The sequence below is a fragment of the Tachyglossus aculeatus genome, chromosome 2 (genome assembly GCF_015852505.1).
Source record: "Tachyglossus aculeatus isolate mTacAcu1 chromosome 2, mTacAcu1.pri, whole genome shotgun sequence".
Classification (NCBI taxonomy): domain Eukaryota; kingdom Metazoa; phylum Chordata; class Mammalia; order Monotremata; family Tachyglossidae; genus Tachyglossus; species Tachyglossus aculeatus.
Genome location: NC_052067.1, coordinates 148,567,059 through 148,589,745, shown reverse-complemented (window position 1 = coordinate 148,589,745; position 22,687 = coordinate 148,567,059). Strand labels below are relative to the sequence as shown.

The 22,687-nt window shown below is 44.7% G+C and overlaps 1 protein-coding gene and 1 non-coding gene across 2 annotated transcripts in view; both read left to right on the top strand.

Annotated features, from left to right (window-relative positions):
- SLC2A13 (solute carrier family 2 member 13) overlaps positions 1–22,687 on the top strand; it is a 481,564-nt gene that overhangs the window by 442,300 nt on the left and 16,577 nt on the right. The gene's annotated exons all lie outside the window — the stretch shown is intronic.
- Positions 18,585–18,722, top strand: LOC119924586. Its single transcript, XR_005449291.1, has one exon. It is a non-coding gene; the product is annotated as a small nucleolar RNA SNORA7 (small nucleolar RNA).

Below are 22,687 nucleotides of genomic sequence, written 5' to 3'. Positions count from 1 at the left end.
TGCCAGCAGCCATCCCACTTCCACAAGGCCATTTGGAAACAGCCATGTTTGATCTCGTTCTACATCACTGGCATCTTTTTAAGGGGCCCAAAAGAGCACCTGGGCTTATCATGAATACGGAGGAACAGATTTCAAGTAGAAATTGTCCTACTGTGTCGATGTTTCATTGTGAGGCATCCCAGTTCTGATATTATTTCTGTAAGAGTGCCCATCATTGGTTCATTACCAGTGTTGGCATCAAAGCTTCAGCAGCTGTTTGAAGATTGCCCTGATATTTTCATGATTCCAGAAGGTTGGGCTCCGTCTAGCTAAATATAGTGATAAATATTGTATCCGAGCTTTCCAAGCCCAGATCTGTTTTTCATGGAACTGTTGAAGAAGTTGGGCATCGGTGTTTTAGAATGAAACCCTTCTGATGTGTCATCTGGAGGCTGCACTTCCAATGAATTTTAGTAGGTTACAGCATCCTGCTGCTAAGGGTTCAGAGGCCCTCTGGATAGCCGGGCAGAAACCTTCAGCAGAGGGGCAGAAGTAGGGAAACTTTCACCAGAACAATGGTTGTGTGGAAACCTTCACCATGAATAGTAGTGTGGAAACCTGACCAGAAGGATTGTCAGGCAGAACCTTCATCAGAGGGGCAGACATGCGGAAAAATTCACCAGAGGGACAGAGGTGCAGAAACCTTCACCAGAGTGACAGTCATATGGAAACCTTCACCAGAGGGGCAGACATATGGAAACCTTCACCAGAGGGACAGGCTAAACACTAGAAAGAGCACAATACAACAGAGTTGGTAAATATGTTCCTTGCCCACTATGAGTTTAGAGGCTAGAAGAGGAGACAGACATTAAAATGAATTATGGAGGTGAAGATTAATGCTGTGGGGCTGATGGTGGGGTGAATATAAAGTGCTAAAGACCCAAGAACCTATGTTCAGTTTGTTCCTTGATGATGCTGAATCTAGGAGCTCTCTGGGATTTCTATTCAAGTTGGTTGGGATCCGGTTCATTTTGTGAAATCTGTGGATGAAATCTGTCTTTACCTATCTATGGGGAACCAAGGTTAAAAATCAGCCATACTTCTCCAATTGGCATAATGCATTCATTCCAAATAGTTTTAAAAGGTGCTCTCTGAATACATTTTGATCTGTATTTCACCAGTTTATTCAGCGGATACAATAAAATCACCAATATAAAATGGTGAAAATCAAGAAATAACATTTTCCTTATTCACTTCGATATGCAATATTCAGCTAAACCACCATAAATTTGTCATTCACTTTAATGTTACAACCAAGTTTGCCTGAATAATGCCCAGGACAATATGCTGATGCCATTGCACTGCTTATTTTCATAAGGAAAATAATAAGAACAATAACAGTAGCTTAAAATTTTTTTGCAAGGATGTGAACACTGTACTACCTTCCTCCAATGCAATAGCACATCTTGAATCTAGAAGAGAATCTGTACACCTAAAGGCAGGTAGAGAAGATGGGTAGACTGTTATTATTAATAATAGTATTTATTGAATGCCCATTAACTATCCATGTAGGACTTTCAAATACAAAGAAATGCCAAGCACCCTGCCTACAAGGACCTTCCACTTAGACAGGGAAAATAGACATAAAAATATTCACAGGTACAAGTAATCAAGACAAATGATTGAATTTACAATTAAGTCTATATATATATATATATATAATCAATCAATCAATCATATTTATTGAGCACTTACTGTGTGCAGAGCACTGTACAGTATACAGACAGTGTACTATACAGACAAGAGTGCTGAGGATGGGCATAAATAAGAAGCAGCATGGTGCACAGGCCTGGGAATCAGAAGATCATGGGTTCTATTCCTGGCTCCGCCACTTGTCTGCTGTGTGACCTTGGGCAAGTCACTTCACTTCTCTGTACCTCAGTTACCTGATCTGTAAAATGGAGATTGAGACTGTGAGCCCTATGTGTGACAGGGACTGTGTCCAACCCAATTTGCTTGTACCCACCCTAGCACTTAGCACAGTGCCTGGAACATAGTAAACCCTTAATAAATACCATAATTATAAATAAATTCATAAGTGCTTGAAAAGTGGTTTTATATGACATAGAGTGGTAGGAATAAATCACTGAAAGCTTGCTAGAGGAGGTAGGATTATAGGAGGCCTTAGAATGCGGGGAATGCTGTAGTCTGTCAGACTTGGGGATCGCAGGAGTCCTAAGCCGAGGACACAGTGTGGGAGGGGAGATGGGTGTGGGAGAGTTTAAAGTAAGGTTCATTTAGAAGGGCAGCTTGGGAAGAGCAAGGAGATTGAGCTGGGGAGGGGAGGGTGAAGAGAACAGAAAAGTATGGAATGAAATCTATTTTGTGGACCACCCCTGGGTTTAATAGAAATCTTGAGCAGAAGGAAATAAAAGTCAATGTTTCTGACAGCCAAATGGCATTATAAGGCCACCTACAAGAGATACCGTATGTCGAAGAGGATTTTCAGGACTATTAAAATGCTTGTGGGAAGGAGCGTTGCTCTGCCCTAGCCTCAATTTATTTTTATAGAGTCAGTGTGTATGTAAAACCATCTCGCTTGTAACTGAGAGTGTAATTTTTGACCGAAAACCAATGAATATTTTACTGTATGTCTAGCGCTGTATAGCTTTTATACATTTTTATGCTGCAACTAACATGTTAGCATTCCTGTCCACGGGGAGACAGTTTCACAGCAATTCCTGAGTCCATATCAGGATTTCTAACACGGGAACGTCTGCTGACGCAAACCTTTGAAAAGATGGCCATAACTTGGTTCTTGCCAAGTTTAAAATCTGTGTCAGTTAGCTACTGTTTGCCAGCCAAACAGGGGGTTTTACTGAGAAAAACAAGGTATCAGCCAGGAAAATGTAAGATGTAAATCTCATCTATGTGAGACTGTGACAGCAGCCTCAGGCCCTTTCCAGATTAGAATATGAAGTTCCGTGATGTGAGAAGAGGCATCTCTTTGGCTCCAAGATCAGATATCAATCCTATGTCATGCAATTGTTCTAAGGAAACTCACAAGGTCAAATGGGCTTCCTTCTTGAAGAGGGATGGGAAAAATTACCTCTGCCATAGCACAGATGTTGGAATCAAAGGATTAGAGGAGCCACTTACCTCTTATTATATTCAATCATAGTAATTGAGCGCTTTCTGTGTGCAGAGCACTGTTATATAAGGTCCGCGTCCCCGAATGTGGGGAAAGAAAATGAAAAGGCAGGAGAGAATTAAGAGAAGAAATTGAGACCACAAGTGCCTTGAGGAAGAGGTAATTTAGGCTACCGGGTTACAAAACATTTTACTTTGAGGTGGCCTGAATCTAAAAGGATCATATATAGAATCTTGAGGCATTTAAATAATGGTTGTTCTCTTAACTATAAAATTATATGTTGCATTATCAAGCAGCTACAATGTGCATAGATTCATTCGTGACCATCTCCTTTCAAATTGTTGAGCTTCTGTGGGACTTTATATTTAAGGCAATTGGATGATTTCTGGATTTTTTAATATATATTCTATATGTAATGGGTGTGTGTGTGTTCCAGCATGAAACTATTAAGAATGAAAGCCTATTCATATTTTTAATGTAACTGGAAAGATCAGGCCTGTGATAGGGTGTGATTTGTGTGAGAGGTCTTTGGTTGACTTACACATTTGTCGGGGCATCCTATATGTTCTAATAATCCCGAGCCAAACAGGTCAAACTGCATCCCAACCTGGCGCCGCCCGCCTCTGCCATTCAAATGGTGCAGTATGCTACCACCTCGGTGCCCGGCCTGGCATGAGTCCGTCCAGCCACGATGGAAGCTTTGTGTGGTCCCATTGTCTCCATCAGAGTGGGTGCTGGAGCTGCTGGGCATCAGTCCCAAGTCATGCAATTGTCATGCAAGGTCAAATGGGCTTCCTTCTTGAAGAGGGATGGTAAAAATTACCTCTGCCATAGCACAGATTTTGGAATCAAAGGATTAGCGGAGTCACTCACCTCTTATTATATTCAATCATATTAATTGATGGGGTCAGTTCTGGCCAGATGCAGATGCAGGGGCAGCTGAGGCCTGCTGGGACAGTCCACCCCTCACGAAGGTCCGTGTAACCACCGGTGGCCCTCGACAGTGGCAGTGGTACAACTCGGCCTGGACAGTTGTGGGGAGAGGACAAGGCTTTAGTCATTCATTCAGTCGTATTTATTGAGTGCTTAGTGTGTTCAGAGCACTGTACTAAGTGCTTGGAAATTACAAATCGGCAACCTATAGAGATGGTCCCTACCCAACAGCGGGCTCACAGTCTAGAAGGGGGAGACAGACAAAACACAAGTAGACAGGTGTCAATACCATCAGAATAAATAGAACTATAGCTATATACACATCATTAATAAAATAGAGTAATAAATATGTACAAATAATAATAATGATATTTGTTAAGCGCTTACTATGTGCAAAGCACTGTTCTAAGCACTGGAGAGGATACAAGGTAATCAGGTTGTCCCACATGGGGCTCACAGTCTTAATCCCCATTTTACAGATGAGGTCACTGAGGTACAGAGAAGTTAAGTGACTTGCCCAAAGTCACACAGCTGACGAGTGGTGGAGCCAGGATTAGAACCCATGACCTCTGACTCCCAAGCCCATGCTCTTTCCATTGAGCCATGCTGTGGTGTGGGGAGGGAAAGCAGGGAGGGCAGGGGGGTGATGGGAAGGGAGAGGGAGCTGAGGAAAAGGGGGGGCTTAGTCTGGGAAGGCCTCCTGGAGGAGGTGAGCCTTCAGTAGTGCTTTGAAGGGGGGGAAGTGTGATTGTGTGGTGGGTTTGAAGAGGGAGAGTGCTCCAGGCCAGAGGTAGGACGTGGGCCAGGGACCGACGGCGGGATAGATGAGAACGAGGCACCGTGAGGAGGTTAGCGGCAGAGCAGTGGAGTGTGCGGGCTGGGCTGAGCAGCTGGTGCAGGCGGCCCGAGAGGCGGGAGGAGCCCACATTGAGCTCCTTGAGCCGGCTCAGCTTGCTGAGCTGGGCAGTGAAGTAGCAGAAGCTGCTCTCCATCTCCACGGACAGCCACTGCACATCCACGTTGCTGTACTGCAGCTTGAGGCTCACCGGGTTGGCGAACTTGACCACGTGGGGGATGACCACATACAGCCCCAACAACCCCAGGTTGTTGAAGCACAGGAGTGACCCATCTAAACCCATCTGGGAAAGGGTAAAAGAAGTCAAATCTGGATTGACTTTTCATCGCTTTTTTTAAATGAGAAGAAAACAAACACGAGGGGCCTGGTCAGTCTTTCTTTCCTGCTTTCCCCACTCCAGAAGTGTTGCCGGAGTCCAGGCTGAGGAGTGGGGAGATAGACCTCAGGCAGCGCAAACCCTCAGGGTCCAGGGGCTGCTGAGGAGCCGTAGTGCTTTCCTGCTTTTCCCCGCTCCAGCCACCTCTCTGGAGCCTCAGCTGATGAGCCTAGGCAATGGAGAAAAGCGTGGGAGTGTGTCCTCCACAGTTCCCCTGGATCCTTTCCTCCCAAGCTTCACAAAAAATCCCACCTCCCTCTTCCCTGACACTGCCTCCTATTCAGAAGATCAAGTGAACTACTAATTCAAACTCAGAAATAATCACTAGCCATAATGAATCACTCTTTTATCATGAGAATCATCATGGCTTAATGGATAGCTCAGTGGAAAGAGCACCGGCTTTGGAGTCAGAGTTCATGGGTTCAAATCCCAGCTCCGCCAATTGTCTGCTGTGTGACTTTGGGCAAGTGACTTCACTTCTCTGGGCCTCAGTTACCTCAACTGTAAAATGGGGATTAAGATTGTGAGCCCCCCGTGGGACAACCTGATCACCTTGTAACCTCCCCAGCGCTTAGAACAGTGCTTTGCACATAGTAAGCACTTAATAAATGCCATTATTATTATTATTACTACTCAGGCCTGGGAGTCAGAAAGAGCTGGGTTCTAATCCCAGCTCTGCCACTCATCTGCTATGTGCCCTTAGGCAAGTCACTTCACTTTTCTGGGCCTCGGTTACCTCATCTGTAAAATGGGGATTAAGAGGGTGAACCCTATGTGGGACAGGGGCTGGGTCCAACCTAATAAAAATAATTAATAATACTAACAATGATGGTATTTGGTAGGCACTTACTATGTGCCAACCACTGTTCTAAGTGCTGGCGTAGATACAAGGTAAGCAGGTTGTCTCACATGGGGCTCATAGTCTTAATCCCCATTTTACAGGTGAGGTAACTGAGGCACAGAGAAGTTAAGTGACTTGACCAAAGTTACACAGCAGATAAGTGGTGGAGCCAGGATTAGAACCCATGACCTCTGACTCCCAAGCCCGGGCTCTTTCCACTACGCCATATTGTTACCCGATTAACTAGCGCATAAAACAGTCTCTGGCACATAGTAAGCACTTAACTAGTGCCATCATCATTGTCATTATTATATCGCCTTGAAGGATTTCACCTGATTAACATTTTGTAATACAAAATGTGCCAACTTGCCTTGGAACCGTAAGACCTGTGTGCTATGCTATTTGATACTTTGATCATTATGTCTTTTAAAACTTTGTTCTGCCATCCCTACTTGTGATTCAGCTTGTCCTTCAGAGCTTTTTAGCCATAACTATTGTCCATTCTCCTCATATGTCCCTCCCCGTAAAGTTGAGTTGCTGTGAATAGCACTTATTGCTGCTTGTTGACTTCATTTTCATGAACTCATTGTCCATGACCCCTGTTAGACAGGGATGTCATAACCAAATTAGAGTGCTTTAAAAATCTTTCAAACAGGCCTGACTGAAACCGGCCAGAGAATTGAAGGGAAGGAAGAAAAGGACAGTAGAAATTACAAGATTTAGAGAGCCAAGGGACTCGTTTGGCTATGTTTCTCAGAACCCACTGGACATTCTGGTAGGAGTCTGTCTTCCCAGCCAATAGTCAGATAGTTCCACCTCATTCTAGGTTGGAGCTGATTCCTCCTCAGAGAGAACTGTGGGGCCGTCTCAGCTTAATGTACTGTTTTTATTCCTTCTGGAGGCCATATCTCTGGCCTTTGATTTGTTCTGACCGGGGTCTCTGCTAGAAGATGTTTTCCATATAATAAGATCATTTTCTCTCTGCCCAGGCTATACCTGGGGTAAAGAAGACTGTGGTGAGCTAATGTGGGACTTGGTCAGTTTAAAACTCTTTCCGCACACAGAGACAAACAGAGAAAATGTCCACATCTGTCTCTGTCCCCACCAACTGACTGGTTTATTTGACTTGAACCCCTAATCCAACTTTTCCTCCTCCTGAACTTCTTTGGTCTGGCTTTTAGTGACCAATTGCCCCACATTAATTGGGGTGACTGTAATCATTAGTTGTATTTATTGAGCTCAAAGTACTTGTGAGAGTTACAAACCGTGATCTCTGCTCTCAAGGACCTTATGATCAGAGGTGACAGCCCAAAAGACATTTGAGGTATGAGGAATGAGAGAATGGAAAGATGATAGTGCAGATAAATGTGGTAAAATAGTAGGATATGTAAATCGTTATGTTCCGAAGTGGAGGAGGTGCAAAGCTGTGAGGTGGTAGTAGGGAGTATATGACATGGGAAGAGGAAAAATGAGCCAGGGAAGGCCTCCTGGAGGAGGTGAGATTTCCCAGAAGGGCTTTGAAAATGGGGAGACCTATGGCCTTTTGGATTTGAGGTGGTAGGGAGTTTGAGGGAATTCCAAGCAAGAAAAGAGGTGTGATCAAGGGGTTGGAGGCTGGAGAGAGAAGAACGAGTGACCGAGAGTAAGCCAGTTTGAGAGGAACAAAGTTATGGGGGTTATGGGAAAAGAATGTGGATAACGAAGGGAAAGAGAAAGCATGGCGATTTGAAGCCATTGAGGTGGAGAGGAAAGAGTATCCACTGATAATTTTTGAGAAGTTGCGAGACATCTGCAGAATGAAATTTTAGAAAAATGATCCAGGTAGCCAAGAGAAGTATAGTGTGGAGATGGGAGAAGCTAGAAGCAGGTAATTCATAATAATAATTAATAATAATTGTGGTATCTGTTAAGTGCTTACTGTGTGCCAGGCACTATATTAAGTGCTGGTATAAATACAAGGTAATCAGGTTGGACCAGGTCTCTGTCCCACATAATAATGATGGCATTTATTAAGCACTTACTATGTGCAAAGCACTGTTCTAAGCTCTTGGGAGGTTACAAGGTGATCAGGTTGTCCCACAGGGGCTCACAGTCTTCATCCCCATTTTACAGATGAGGTAACTCAGACCCAGAGAAGTTAAATAACTCACCGAAGGTCACCAAGCAGACATGTGGCAGAGTTGGGACTAGAACCCAGGTCCTTCTGATCCCCAGGCCTGTGCTCTATCCACTACATCGTGCTGCTGCTTCAGGATGAGGAGACTGACCCAGTAGACTAGTCTGATGACAAATCATTCCACTTGGCCTCTCGTAAAAGCCTCCAGTGGACCCTCCAAACCCCTTTTGCAGCTTAGATAAGAAGAGACCATCACAGCTTTGATGGCAGAGCAGTAGCAGGAGGCAAGTGGAAGAGTGAAAGGATTAAGGCCATTGCCTTTTCCTCCTCTTCCTCAGCAGAGAGAGCCCCCACCACTACTGCCGATACTACCAACATTGCTGATACCACAGCGGATGGTACTGCGGATCCTGGAATGGTAAAAATAGTAATAATAATTATTATGGTATTTGTTAAGTGCCTACTATGTGCTAAGAATTGTTCTAAGCACTGGTACTTCCTGGCCTTTTTCAAGAGGCTCCCAACACGGGGACAAGAACATAGCGGTACCTAATCGGGAATCTCCAAGAGAGTCATCTCGTCATTTCGTCAGACACTGCACAGTCACGGTCGGTACATTTGGCTTGTTGGGCAAACCAAAGGGATCTTGATGATGATGATAATGATGATGGTGAATATGGTATTTGTTAAGTTCTTACTATGCGTCAAGCACTGTACCAAGTTTTGGGATAAAAGTTAATCAGGTTGGACTTAATCCCTGTCCCACATAGGGCTCACAGTGTAAGTAGTGGGGAGAACAGGCATTGAATCCCCATTTTATAGATGAGGAAACTGAGGAGTGCAGTAACCTGCCCAAGTTCACACAGCAGCAAAGTGGCAGAGGTGGAATTAGAACTCATATCTTCAGACTCCTAGGCCCATGCTCTTTCCACTAATAATAATAATAATAATAATGGCATTTATTAAGTGCTTACCATGTGCAAAGCACTGTTCTAAGCGCTGGGGAGGTTACAAGGTGATCAGGTAGTCCCACGTGGGGCTCACAGTCTTAATCCCCATTTGACAGGTGAGGTAACTGAGGCCCAGAGAAGTGAAGTGACTTGCCCAAAGTCACACAGCTGACAAGTGGCAGAGTCAGGATTCGAACCCATGACCTCTGACTCCAAAGCCCGGGCTCTTTCCACTAGGCCGTGCCACTTCCCTGTTACGGCCTCACTGGACCCATGTCTATCCAGTTCACTGTTTTAACTCCAGCAGCAACAGGATGCTTTGTGACATCATTCGTTCATTCATTCAATCGTATTTATTGAGCGCTTACTGTGTGTAGAGCACTGTAGTAAGCGCTTGGGAAATACAAGTTGGCAACATAAAGAGACAGTCCCTCCTCAAAAACGGGCTCACAGTCTAGAAGGGGGAGACAGACAGCAAAACAAAACATGTGGACAGGTGTCAAGTCATCAGAATAAATATAATTAAAGCTTGATACACATCATTAACAAAATAAATAGAATAGTAAATATGTACAAGTAAAATAAATAGAGTAATAAATCTGTACAAATATATATACAGGTGCTTTGGGGAGGGGAAGGAGGTAGGGCTGGGGGGATGGGGAGGAGGAGAGGAAAAAGGGGGCTCAGTCTGGGAAGGCCTAATAATAATGGCATTTGTTAAGCGCTTACTATGTGCCAAGCACTGTTCTAAGCGCTGGGATAGCTACAAGGTGATGAGGTTGTCCCATGTGTGGCTCACAGTCTTCATCCCCATTTTACAGATGAGGGAACTGAGGCCCAGAGAATTGATGTGACTTGCCCAAGGTCACCCAGCTGACAAGTGGCGGAGCCGGAATTAGAACCCATGACCTCTGACTCCCAAGCCTGGGTTCTTTCCACTGAGCCAGGCCGCTTCTCTCATCAATCAATCAATCAATCGTATTTATTGAACGCTTACTATGTGCAGAGCACTGTACTAAGCGCTTGGGAAGCACAAATTGGCAACATATAGAGACAGTCCCTACCCAACAGTGAGCTCACAGTCTAAAAGGGGGAGACAGAGAACAAAACCAAACATACTGACAAAATAAAATAAATAGAATAGATATGTACAAATAAAATAAATAAATAAATAAATAGAGTAATAAATATGTACAAACATATATACATATATACAGGTGCTGTGGGGAAGGGAAGGAGGTAAGGGGGGATGGAGAGGGGGGCGAGGGGGAGAGGAAGGAAGGGGCTCAGTCTGGGAAGGCCTCTTGGAGGAGGTGAGCTCTCAGCAGGGCCTTGAAGGGAGGAAGAGAGCTAGCTTGGCGGATGGGCAGAGGGAGGGCATTCCAGGCCAGGGGGATGACGTGGGCCGGGGGTCGATGGCGGGACAGGCGAGAGCGAGGTACGGTGAGGAGATCAGCGGCGGAGGAGCGGAGGGTGCGGGCTGGGCTGGAGAAGGAGAGGAGAGGAGAGGAAGGAGGTGAGGTAGGAGGGGGCGAGGTGATGGACAGCCTTGAAGCCCAGGGTGAGGAGTTTCTGCCTGATGCGCAGATTGATTGGTACGTGATGGTTATCTTCCTTTACATTTAGGGGTGTATCATCTAGGGAAAGAGCATGGCCTAGTGGAAAGAACAAGGGCCTGAGAGTCAGAGGACCTGAGGTCTAATCCCAGCTCCAGCACTTGTCTTCTGCGTGACCTCGGGTGAATCACTTCACTGTCCTGTGCCTCAGTTTCCTCCTCTGTAAAATGGAGATTAAATCCTACTTCCTCCTAGACAGTGAACCCCATGTGGGAAAGGGACTGCGTCCAACTTGAATCTCTTACAGGTACCCCAGCACTTAGTAAGCACATAGTAAGCACTTAACAAATACCATAATTATAATTATCTTATACCCCCTAACTTTTCCTTCTACATCCCAACATTACCATTCAATCAATCAGTCATATTTACTGAGAACTTACTGTGGGCAGAGCACTGTACTGTTTGGGAGAGTATAATATAACAGAATTGGCACGTTCCCTACCCACAACTAGCTTTCAGTCTAGAGAGGCACTTGTAACCCATTACGGAACACCCATTATGGATCAATCGGTCACACTTATTGAGTACTTATTGTGTACAGAGCACTGTACTAAGCACATGGAGGTGTACAATACAACTCGGTAGTCACATTTCTAGACTGTGAGCCCACCGTTGGTAGGGACCGTCTCTATATGTTGCTGACTTGTACTTCCCAAGCACTTAGTACAGTGCTCTGCACACAGTAAGTACTCAATAAATACAATTGAATGAATGAATGAATGAATTCCCCATCCACAAAGACACCTGCCTGTTTATTTTCCCCAGGCCCCCTGAAATCTATTGATATTTTTAGGTACATAACTTGCATTGGTAACTAGTTCTCTCTTTTTGTCCTCCAAGTTATGGAATAATCTTCTTTTGTTTGTTCACACACTACCAAACTTCCTGGTTCAGTGAGTGTCCACCCATCCTTGTATTGGGTACTTGTCAGATGTGTGATCTTGGGCAAGTCACTTAACTTCACTGTGCTTCAGTTGCCTCATCTGTAAAGTGAGTTTGAGACCGTGAGCCCCATGAGGGACATGGACTGTGTCCAGCCTGATTAGCTTGTATTTTTTTTAATGTATTCGTTAAGCACTTACTATGTGCCAGGCACTGTTCTAAGCACTGAGGTAGATACAAGGTAATCAGATTGGATGCAGTTCATGTCCCAAATGGGGCTCACAATCTTAATCCTTATTTTACAGATGAGGTAACTGAGGCACAGAGAATTTAAGTGACTTTCCCAAGTGGACAGCAGACAAGTGGTAGATCCAAAATTAAAACCCAGGTCCTACTGACTTCCAGGCTGGTGCTTTAGCCACTAGGCCAAGCTACTTCTCTACCCCCGTTCTTCAGTACAGTGGCTGCCACATATAAGCGCTTAAATGCCATTAAAAAAATAAATAAATAATGGAGGTTTCCAGGGCCTCAGAAAATGTTGTTGCTGTTGTCAAGGAGGCTCTTTGGTACCTATAGAATGAAGAATGATGGCATTTGTTAAGCGCTTACTATGTGCAAAGCACTGTTCTAAGCGCTGGGGGGATACAAGGTGATCGGGTTGTCCCACCTGGGGCTCACAGTCTTAATCCCCATTTTACAGATGAGGGAACTGAGGCTCAGAGAAGTTAAGTGACTTGCCCAAGGTCACACAGCAGACATGTGGCAGAGCTGGGATTCGAACCCATGACCTCTGACTCCAAAGCCCGGGCTCTTTCCACTGAGCCACGCTGCTTCTCTAAACCTATACTTTTCCTATCTAACATTTCCTCTCTTGCAATTGTAATGAAATGACACATTTGGTCTCCAGTCTGATGTTGATGTTTTTGAGGTGCAGTGGATGAGGTAAGCAGTTATTTGCTGGTCTTTGTGACCTTGGGCAAGTCACTTCACTTATCTGACCTCACTTACCTCACCTGGAAAATGGGGTTTGAGACGGTGAGTCCCACGTAGGGGAGGGTCAGTGTCCAACTGCATTGGCTTGTATCCACCCCAGCGCTTAATACAGTGCCTGGCACATAGCACTTAACAAATACTGTTATTATTATTGTTATATGAATTCAGTCCTTGTTTCCCAAAGAAGGAAATATGAGGAAAGTAGAAGTGTAGGGACAGGTAAGGGACAGTGGTGGTCCTGCATTTGTAGAACTGCATTTTTTTTCATTTTGATGCATAAGATGTTATATTCTACCAAATGACACTGTGGAGAAAGCATTCAAAAGAAGCTTAGAAATCATTTCTGATAAAAGGACAGCTGCAGTCCTGGTGGAAAACATTCCAAGAGACAAATTGCAGTATTGTTTGCCCCAAGATATTCTATGCTGACAATCAGTCTACATTCATTCCTTGGCACCTGCAGGTAAGGATGAGAGAAGTATGTGGAAGGAAGATAGGATTGGGAAAAAAGTCTTAGGAATTCCATCAAATGAAAGGCCAGTTATTTTAACAATGTGTTTGCATTTTGACATCGTTACCAAGGACTAGGAAAGTCATTTTCAACAATCCAACTGGCATCTGAGATATCAAATGTCATCGGCCACATGTCTGCCCCATGACTTTGGGTATGTCACTTCACTTCTCTGTGCCTCAGTTACCTCATCTGTAGAATGGGGGTTGAGACTGTGAGCCCCACGTGGGACAGGGACTGAGTCCAATCTGATTTACTCATATCCACCTCAGTGCTTAGTACAGTGCCTATCTATCTATATCATCTAAATAGTCATGTCAAGTTGGTACCTTAATATGCCAAGATTACTAAGGCCAGCCTGGCTTTCTTTTTTCTGTTTTCAGTTCTACTTTGCATTATTGGATACTAAGTTGCTTAGGTAATAATAATAATTAGCGCAATTCAGTGACAGTACTCTGTAGAACATTATTTGAATGTGTGGTTAGCTGGTTGTAAGCTTATATATATATATATGTATTATATGTCTAGAGAGAGAGAGAGAGAGAGCTTCAGTCTTTTACATACTTTCACTCAGTGTATTTATTGAGCGCTTAGGGTTTGCTGAGCACTGTACTAAGCACTTGGTGAAGTTCAATATAAAAGAGTTGGTAGACCTGAACCCTATCCACACAAAGCTTATATTCTATAAGGGGGGACAGACATTAAAATAAATTACAGAAGTCAGTGAATTGTATTTATTGCACACTTACTGTGTGCAGAGCACTATACCAAGCACTTGGGAGAGCACAGTATAACAATATGACAAACACATTCCCTGTCCACAACGAGCTTACAGTCTAGAGGGAAATAGTAGAGTATGAGGATATTTACATTTGTGCTGTGGGACTGGGGTGAGTATCAAAGGATCTAAAGGTTTCACAGTCAAGTGCATAATTGAAACAGAAGGGAGAGGAGACCGCAGAAACAAATGGCTTAGGCTGGAAAGGCCTCTTAGAGAAGATGTGATTTTAGAAGGGTTTTGAAGGTGTGGAGAGGGATAGACTGGTACAGTATGAAGTGGGTGGGAGTTCCGGCTCTGAGGAAGGACATGGACAAGGGGCCGTTGGCAGGTTAGATGAGATTAAAGAACAGAGAGTAGGTTGGTGTTAGAAGAGCAGAGTGCATGGGTTGGGTTTTAGTAAGAGATCAGTAAAATAGGAGAGCATAAGCTGATTGAGTGCCTTAAAGCTGATGGTCAGGAGATTATATTTGATGCTGAGGTAGATGGGCAACGACTGAAGAATTTTGAGGATGGGGGAAATATGGACTGAGCATTTTTTCAGAAAAAATGATCCAAGCGGCAGAAGGAGAGACAGGAGACAGGAAGGGAAGCGAAGAGGCTGATGAACTTGTTGGTGTGGTATTGGTAAGTGTCTGGATCAATTGGTTGCTTTTTGTTGGAGGGAAATGTTTGGATTCTAGAGTTCCCCTCTAGACTGTAAGCTCACTGTGGGAAGGGAACGTGTCTGTTTATTGTTGTATTTTACTCTCCCAAATGCTTAGTACAGTGTTCTGCACACAGTAAGTGCTCAATAAATATGATTGAATGAATGAATGAATGAATGAATGAATGAATAAATGAATGAATGAAGATGTGAGAGTAGAACTGGCAGGATTTTGTTTCAGGCTCAGTGTGCTTGGTGAATGAGAGAGGTGAGTCAAGGAAGGCACATAATAATAATAATGATGGTATTTGTTAAGTGCTTACTATGTGCCAAGCATTGTTCTAAGTGCTGGAGTAGATACAAATAATCGAGTTGTCCCATGTGGGGCTCACAGTCTTAATCCCCATTTTATAGATGAGGTAACTGAGGCCCAGAGAAGTTGTGACTTGCACAAAGTCACACAGTTGACAAGTGGCAGAGCCAGAATTAGAACCCATGACCTCTGACTCCCAAGCACGTGCTCTTTCCACTGAGCCACACTGCTTCCAAGAGGCCTTCCCTGACTAAACCCTCATTTCCTCTTTTCCCACTCCCTTCTGCATCACTCTCATTTGCTCCCTTTATTTACCTCCCACCCCTCAGCTCCACAGCCCTTATCTACATATCCATAATTTATTTATTTATATTGATGTCTGTCTCCCGCTCTAGACTATGAGCTCATTATGGGCAGGGAATGTGTCTGCTAATTCTGCTCTGTTGCCACGTGCTTAGTCAGTGTTCTAGAAGCAGCATGGTTTAGTGGAAAGAGCATGGGCTTGGGATTCAGAGGTTGTGGGTTCTAATCCCAGCTCTACCACTTGTCAGCTGTGTGACTTTGGGCAAGTCACTTCACTTCTCTGCGCCTTAGTTACCTCATCTGTAAAATGGGGATTAAGATTGTGGTCCCCAAGTGGGATAACCTGATTACCTTGTTTCTACCCCGGTGCTTAGAAGAGTGCTTGGCACATAGTAAATGCCTAACAAATACCATTATTATCATTATTATTATTATAATAAGCACTCAATATTTACAACTGATTGATTCTCCCAAGCACATAGTCCAATGCCCTACACACAGTAAGCCCTCAATAAATATGTTTGATTGATTCATTGACAGTTATGGGTTTGAGACCAGATGGATAATAATAATAATAATAATAATAATAATGACATTTATTAAGCGCTTACTATGTGCAAAGCACTCTTCTAAGCACTGGGGAGGTTACAAGGTGATCATGTTGTCCCATGGGTGACTTACAGTCTTAATCTCCATTTTATAGATGAGGTAACTGAAGCACAGAGAAGTTAAGTGCCTTGCCCAAAGTCACACAGCTGACAATTGGCAGAGCCGGAATTTGAACCCACGATCTCTGACTCCAAAGCCCGTGCTCTTTCCACTGAGTCATGCTGCTTCTCTATGGCTGGATGGTGCTATGGCCTATGATGACAGGAAAGTCAAGGGGATAGGAAAATCAGAGATGACCGAATGATCGGATTGTTTGCCCTGGCCTGATGCAGGCTCACTGTGGGAATATTTTGCTGCTAATACTTTGCGGTTGTCCATTCTGTGTACCTGGTGGCCCCGAGGATTACTGGCAATGTTGACAGCCACAGAACCAGTGCTTCACCAGAGCCACTTTTCTAAACTATGGAACTTTTCCAGTAATGCTTTTCTGTGGATTGAATGCCATTCAGTAGTATCTCTTGCATTTTGCCACTTCTCTATCATTCGGTCAGATAATAAATAGGCAAAATATTAAGGAAGAAGTATGGGTTCTCTGAATGGAAAAGACCAGAAGCTTGCTGTGGTCCGAGAAATGTGTCTGTTATATTGTTCTCTCCCAAACGCTTAGTACAGTGCTCTGCATACAGTTAGCACTCAATAAATACAACTGACTGACTAACTAAGAACGTCAGATTAGGGGTTCCATCTGGAGTGAATCCACCTTTCCAAAGCCAGAGTCCATCAGTCAGTCAATCAATCGTATGGAATGAGCGCTTACTTTGTGCATAGAACTGCACTGAGTGTATGGGAGAGTACAGTATAACAAAGTTAGCAGATATCTTCCTTGCCACTCAAGGAGCTTACAGTTTAGTGGGAGAGACAGACATTAAAATAAGATTTGGATATGTGCATAAGTGAGAATGGGATGATTAAAGGGTACAAAACCAAGAGCAAGGACAACGCAGAAGGGAAAGGAAGTGGGGAAAAGGCAGGCTTAGTCGGGGAAGGCCTCATGGAGGAGGAGATGTGACTCCAATAAGGCTTTGAAGGTGAGGAGATTGGTGGTCTCTGAGAAATGGAGGGGGGGAAAGGGCCAGGCCAGAGGAAGGATGTGGGTGAAAGATTGGCAGTGAGATAGACGAGATGGAGTAGGTTGGCATCAGAGGAGCCAAGTGTGTGGGCTGGCTGCTAGTTAGCAAGGTGAGGTAGGAGGGAGCAAGCTGATTCACTGCCAGAAGGCCGATGCTAAGGAATTTCTGTTTGATTTGGAAGTGGATGCACAACCATTGGAGGTTTTTGAGTGGGGTGATATGAATTGAACGTTTTTCCAGAAAAGTGATCTGAGCAGCAAAGTGAAGTTTGTTACCAGAGAGGGCAAAAACGGGATGTGAGGATTTCTCTGACTGGCAGATGCAGTACTCGTGGTGATAAATGATAAACACTTGGATCATTGCAGTAGCATTCATTCAATCGTATTTATTGAGCGCTTACTGTGTGCAGAGCACTGTACTAAGCACTTGATGGAGAGGAAAAGGTCGATATTAGCACTATCGTGTAGGTAGAACTGACAGCATTTGATGACAGAATGATTATGGGGGTTGGATTAGAGAGATGAGTCGAGGGTAATGCTAAGGCTGTGGGCTTGTGAGACGGGGAGGATGGTGGTATTGTCCACAGTGATGGGAGAGTCAGAGGGGAGACAGGGTTTGGGTGGGAAGATGAGGAATTCCATTTTGGACAAGTTAAGTTTGAGGTATCAGCAGGACATCCAAGTAGAGATGTCTTGAAGGCAGGAGAAAATATGAGACTGCAGGAAAGGGCTTGAGGTGTAGATTTGGGATTCATTTGCATGGAGATGGTAACTGAAGCCATGGGAGCCAATGAGCTCTCCAAGGGGGTGGGTGTAAATGGAGACTAGAAAAAGGGCATGGGTTCAAATCCTGGCTCTGCCAATTGTCAGCTGTGTGACTTTGGGCAAGTCACTTAACTTCTCTGGGCCTCAGTCACCTTATTTGTAAAATGGGGATTAAGACTGTGAGCCCCCCATGGGACAACCTGATCACCTTGTAACCTCCCCAGCGCCTAGAACAGTGCTTTGCACATAGTAAGCGCTTAATAAATGCCAGTATGTTTGGTTTTGTTCCCTGTCTCCCCCTTCTAGACTGTGAGCCCACTGTTGGGTAGGGACCGTCTCTATATGTTGCCAACTTGTACTTCCCAAGTGCTTAGTACATTGCTCTGCACACAGTAAGCGCTCAATAAATACGATTGAATGAATGAATGAATAAAGAGAACCAGAACCCCTTCTAGACTGTGAACCCGCTGTTGGATAGGGACCGTCTCTATATGTTACCAACTTGTACTTCCCAAGTGCTTTGTACAGTGCTCTGCACACAGTAAGCGCTCAATAAATACGATTGAATGAATGAATGAACTGAACCTTAAGGGACACCCACAGTTAGGGGGAGGAAGACAGAGGAGGAGCCCCTGAAAGAGACTGGGGAAGAACCCGTGAGCCCAAAACATTCCGTGAGCCCAAAACATTCATTCCAATTTTCCTACTCCCTACTCAAAACTCAGTGGAGATCCAGGGACCAGAACATAGGAGACGATCAGTCTGAATTCCAAGTAGCAGAGTTGATAGTAAAAGAAAATAAAGCTGATGAAAAGGAAACCCTCACTCCTAGGGAGCATCTCAGGATCACAGCTGGATAGTTTCCAGTACTCTACCAGCCTCGGCTAAGAGAGGGAGAGTCAAGCAGAGACATACCCATTCCATTCCTGGCTTGGGCAGTGGCTACCGAGTGGAAGGCAATCTGCTACAAGTTAAACCTCACCTGTGCTGGGCAGCAGTGGCATGAAAGAGAGTCGAGAGCAGAGACTCACGCTGACTACGCGAAAGAAGGAAATGGTAAACCACTACCGTGTTTTTATCAAGAAAACTCTATGGATCCACTGCCAGAATAATTGCAGATGGAGAGTTGGGTGTTCTGGGAGAGATGTTCCATGGAGTCACTATAGGTCAGAGACTAATTGACGTCATAAGACAAGACAACCCGTAGAGATGAGGAAGGAATCAGGATCAGTGGTCCACTCACCTTACTAGGGGAATGAAATTCTTTCCAACAGGTATTTAATTTAAGCAACTTGGAAGCTGCATGACCTGGGAGTCAGAGGATCTGGATTCTAATCCCAGCTTTTCCATGGATCTGCTGTGTGACCTTGGGCAAGTACCTTGACTTCTCTGTGTCTCAGTTCCCTCATCTGCAAAATGGGGGTTAAGACTGTGAGCCCTATGCGAGACAGAGACCGTGTCCCACCTGATTACCTTGTATCCACCCCAGTGCTTTGTACAGTGCCTGGCACATAGTAACAAATACCACAATTATTATTATTATTATCATTATTATTAGTCCCAGGAGATGTTATCCCCAGAAGGCCAATGCTGCAAAGCCGAACTGAGGAGGTGCTCAGAAGTGGCAAGAAGGAACTTCATTTTTGGTAGTTGGAGAGGATAATAATAATAATGATGGTATTTGTTAAGCGCTTACTATGTGCAAAGCACTCTTCTAAGCACTGGGGAGGTTGCAAGGTGATCAGGTTGTCCCACGGGGGGCTCACAGTTTTAATCCCCATTTTACAGATGAGGTAACTGAGGCTCAGAGAAGTTAAGTGACTTGCCCAAAGTCACACAGCTGACAGTTGGTGGAGTTGGGATTTGAACCCATGACCAGTGACTCCAAAGCCAAAGTGACTCTTTCCACTGAGCCACGCTGCTTCTCATGCCACAGGGATGCTACAAGGCTAGAATGGAGGCTAAAACAAGGCTAGAACTTTATTGCCAATCTATCAAAGAGAGGTGCAACATCTGTCACTTAAGGGGTACACAGTCAAGTGCATAGTTGATGCAGAGGGGAATGTGGACAGGAAACATAAGGACGTAGTCTTCATATTTGTCTGTTGCTCTATCCCATCTCCTCCCAGAGGCCTTTCCCAACTAAGCCTCCATTTCCTCTATTCCCTCTCCCTCAGTGTCACCCTTTCATTGGGTTTGCATCCTTTATTCACCCCACCCTCAGCGCCGCAGCATTTATGTACATGCTCACGGTCGCACTCAGTAAATATGATTGAACAAATATCTGTAATTTGTTTATATTAATATCAGTCTCTCCCTTCTAGACTGTAAGCTCCCTGCGAGCAGGGAACATGTCTTCCAATTCTGTTGTATTGTACTCTCCCAAGTGCTTAGTATGGTGTTCTGCACCCAGCAAGCACTCAGTAAATACGATGGATTGATGGATAGTCCCTTAGTCTTCTCTGGTTCCTTATTTAGCATAGAATGCAGTTCATGTACTGTTTCACATGAGATTTACCCAACACGTATCTGGACAAACTTGAATGTTTTCACAGATCTGTGCTATTTACCCAGTTCACTTTTTACAAAGCAAGCAAGCCCTCCTGTCAGCCTCACACCTGCCCCGTCGTGCCAGGTCACACTTCTTCTCCTAATACCTAGTGATAGCAAACTTAGCTGACTCAACCTCTCCTGCCAAAATTCCTGTCAAAACACCTCCTGAGACCAGGCCTAGAGGCCTGGTAACTTGCATCACAGAAGCAGAATCTCCTCCTCCCCATCACCCCCTCCCACCTCTGCCCTACCTCCTTCCCCTCCCCACAGCACTTGTATATATTTGTACAGATTTATTACTCTATTTATTTTACTTGTACATATTTACTACTCTATTTATTTTATTAATGATGTGCATATAGCTATAATTCTATTTATTTTGACGGTTTTGACACCTGTCTCCATGTTTTGTTTTGTTGTCTGTCTCCCCCTTCTAGACTGTGAGCCCATTGTTGGGTAGGGACTGTCGCTATATGTTACCGACTTGTACTTCCCAAGCGCTTAGTACAGTGCCCTGCACACAGTAAGCGCTCAGTAAATGACTGAATGGATGAAAGCAGACTCTAAATATCTCTCGCTCTGAGTCCACATCTTCCTCTTTCACACATAACTTCTGACTGGGCTGCTGGGCTGTGGAAAGTGTTAGGTCTTGTATACTTCTGGATATACTCACAACTGATCCATTTTCTCCTAGGAACTGCCCTGAACTGGAAGCAAGAGCCATGAGGCTGTTCCATTTCCAGCCCCTGGGAATTAATTCCAGTTTCAAACTGAGCCTGCACAATGATTTTAGTCAGTAGGCCAGAATGCATGCATACACCACCGGCCTCTTGTCTCCCTCATGCCCAAGGCAATGTTAGATGATGAAGGAAGCCATTAGCACTTTTTCGGGCCACTAAAACCATCTGTGTTTTCTCCCCATTAGATGTAAGGTCCTTGAGGACAGGCACCATGTCTGTTTATTTCCAGGATATTAAGAATCTGGGCTAGGGCTATGGCCACTAGATGCTCAGCGAGCTTATTGGTTGGTTGAGAACCTTGCAAAAGACCTGCAGGAAATGGTTCCTGTGTGGCATTAAAGAAGTTCTCTTATCTACCTAAGCATTTTGCTTATTTCTTTTAAGTGGTATTTGTTAAGCGACTACTATGTGCCAGGCACCGTACTAGGCATTAGGGTAGATACAAGATCATTAGGTTGGACACAGTCCCTGTCCCATCTGGAGCTCACAGTCTTAATCCTCATTTTATAGATGAGGTAAATGAGGCCCAGAAAAGTGAAGTGGCTTCCCCAAGGTCACAGAGCAGACAAGTGCAGAGCTGGGATTAGAACCCAGAACCTTCTGTCTTCCAGGCCCGTGCTGTATCCAGTAGACCACCTTGATCCTCTTACTTGGGGAGATTGGAAGCCAGGATGAAGTAGCTGTGGCATTTAAGTGCTCTTCTTTGTGATATTTTAATTTTAAAACTTAAGATAACTCATTGCTATATGTGTTAGCCAGCAGTTACAGCATTGTGGACTTTTCAGTTTGCACTTGGAAACAAAAAAATATCTTTGGGTCTATTTCTCCTACTGTGGTGTCTCTGTAAAAGATTGTGGAATGACTTTTAAAGTTCAGGAGTCAAGTACTACTTACTTGACTTACTAGTTATGCGACGCCCGGCCCCCCCACCCCCCTAGCACGAATCAAGCAAAAACTCCTCACTCTTGGCTTCAAGGCTGTCCATCCCCTCGCCCCCTCCTACCTCACCTCCCTTCTCTCCTTCTAAAGCCCAGCCCGCACCCTCTGCTCCTCTGCCGCTAACCTCCTCACTGGGCCTCCTTCTCGCCTGTCCCGCTGTCGATCCCTGGCCCACGTCCTTCCCCTGGCCTGGAATGCCCTCCCTCCACACATCCTCCAAACTAGCTCTCTTCCTCCCTTCAAAGCCTTATTGAGAGCTCACCTCCTCCAGGAGGCCTTCCCAAACTGAGCCCCCCAATTTTTCCTCTCTTCCTTCTTCTCACCCTCCCCATTGCCCCCACCTCTTCCCTACACCCTTCCCCTCCCCACAACACTTGCATATATTTGTACATATTTATTACTCTATTTTATTTGTACATATTTACTACTCTATTTTATTAATAATGTGTATATAGCTATAATTCTATTTATTCTGATGGTACTGGCACCTGTCTATTTGTTTTGTTTTGTTGTCTGTCTCCCCCTTCTAGACTGTGAGCCCGTTGTTGGGTAGGGACTGTCTCTATATGTTGCTGACTAGCTCTCTTCCTCCGTTCAAAGCCCTACTGAGAGCTCACCTCCTCCAGGAGGCCTTCTCAGACTGAGCCCCCTCCTTCCTCTCCCCCTCCTCCCCCTCCTCATCCCCCCGCCTTACCTCTTTCTCCT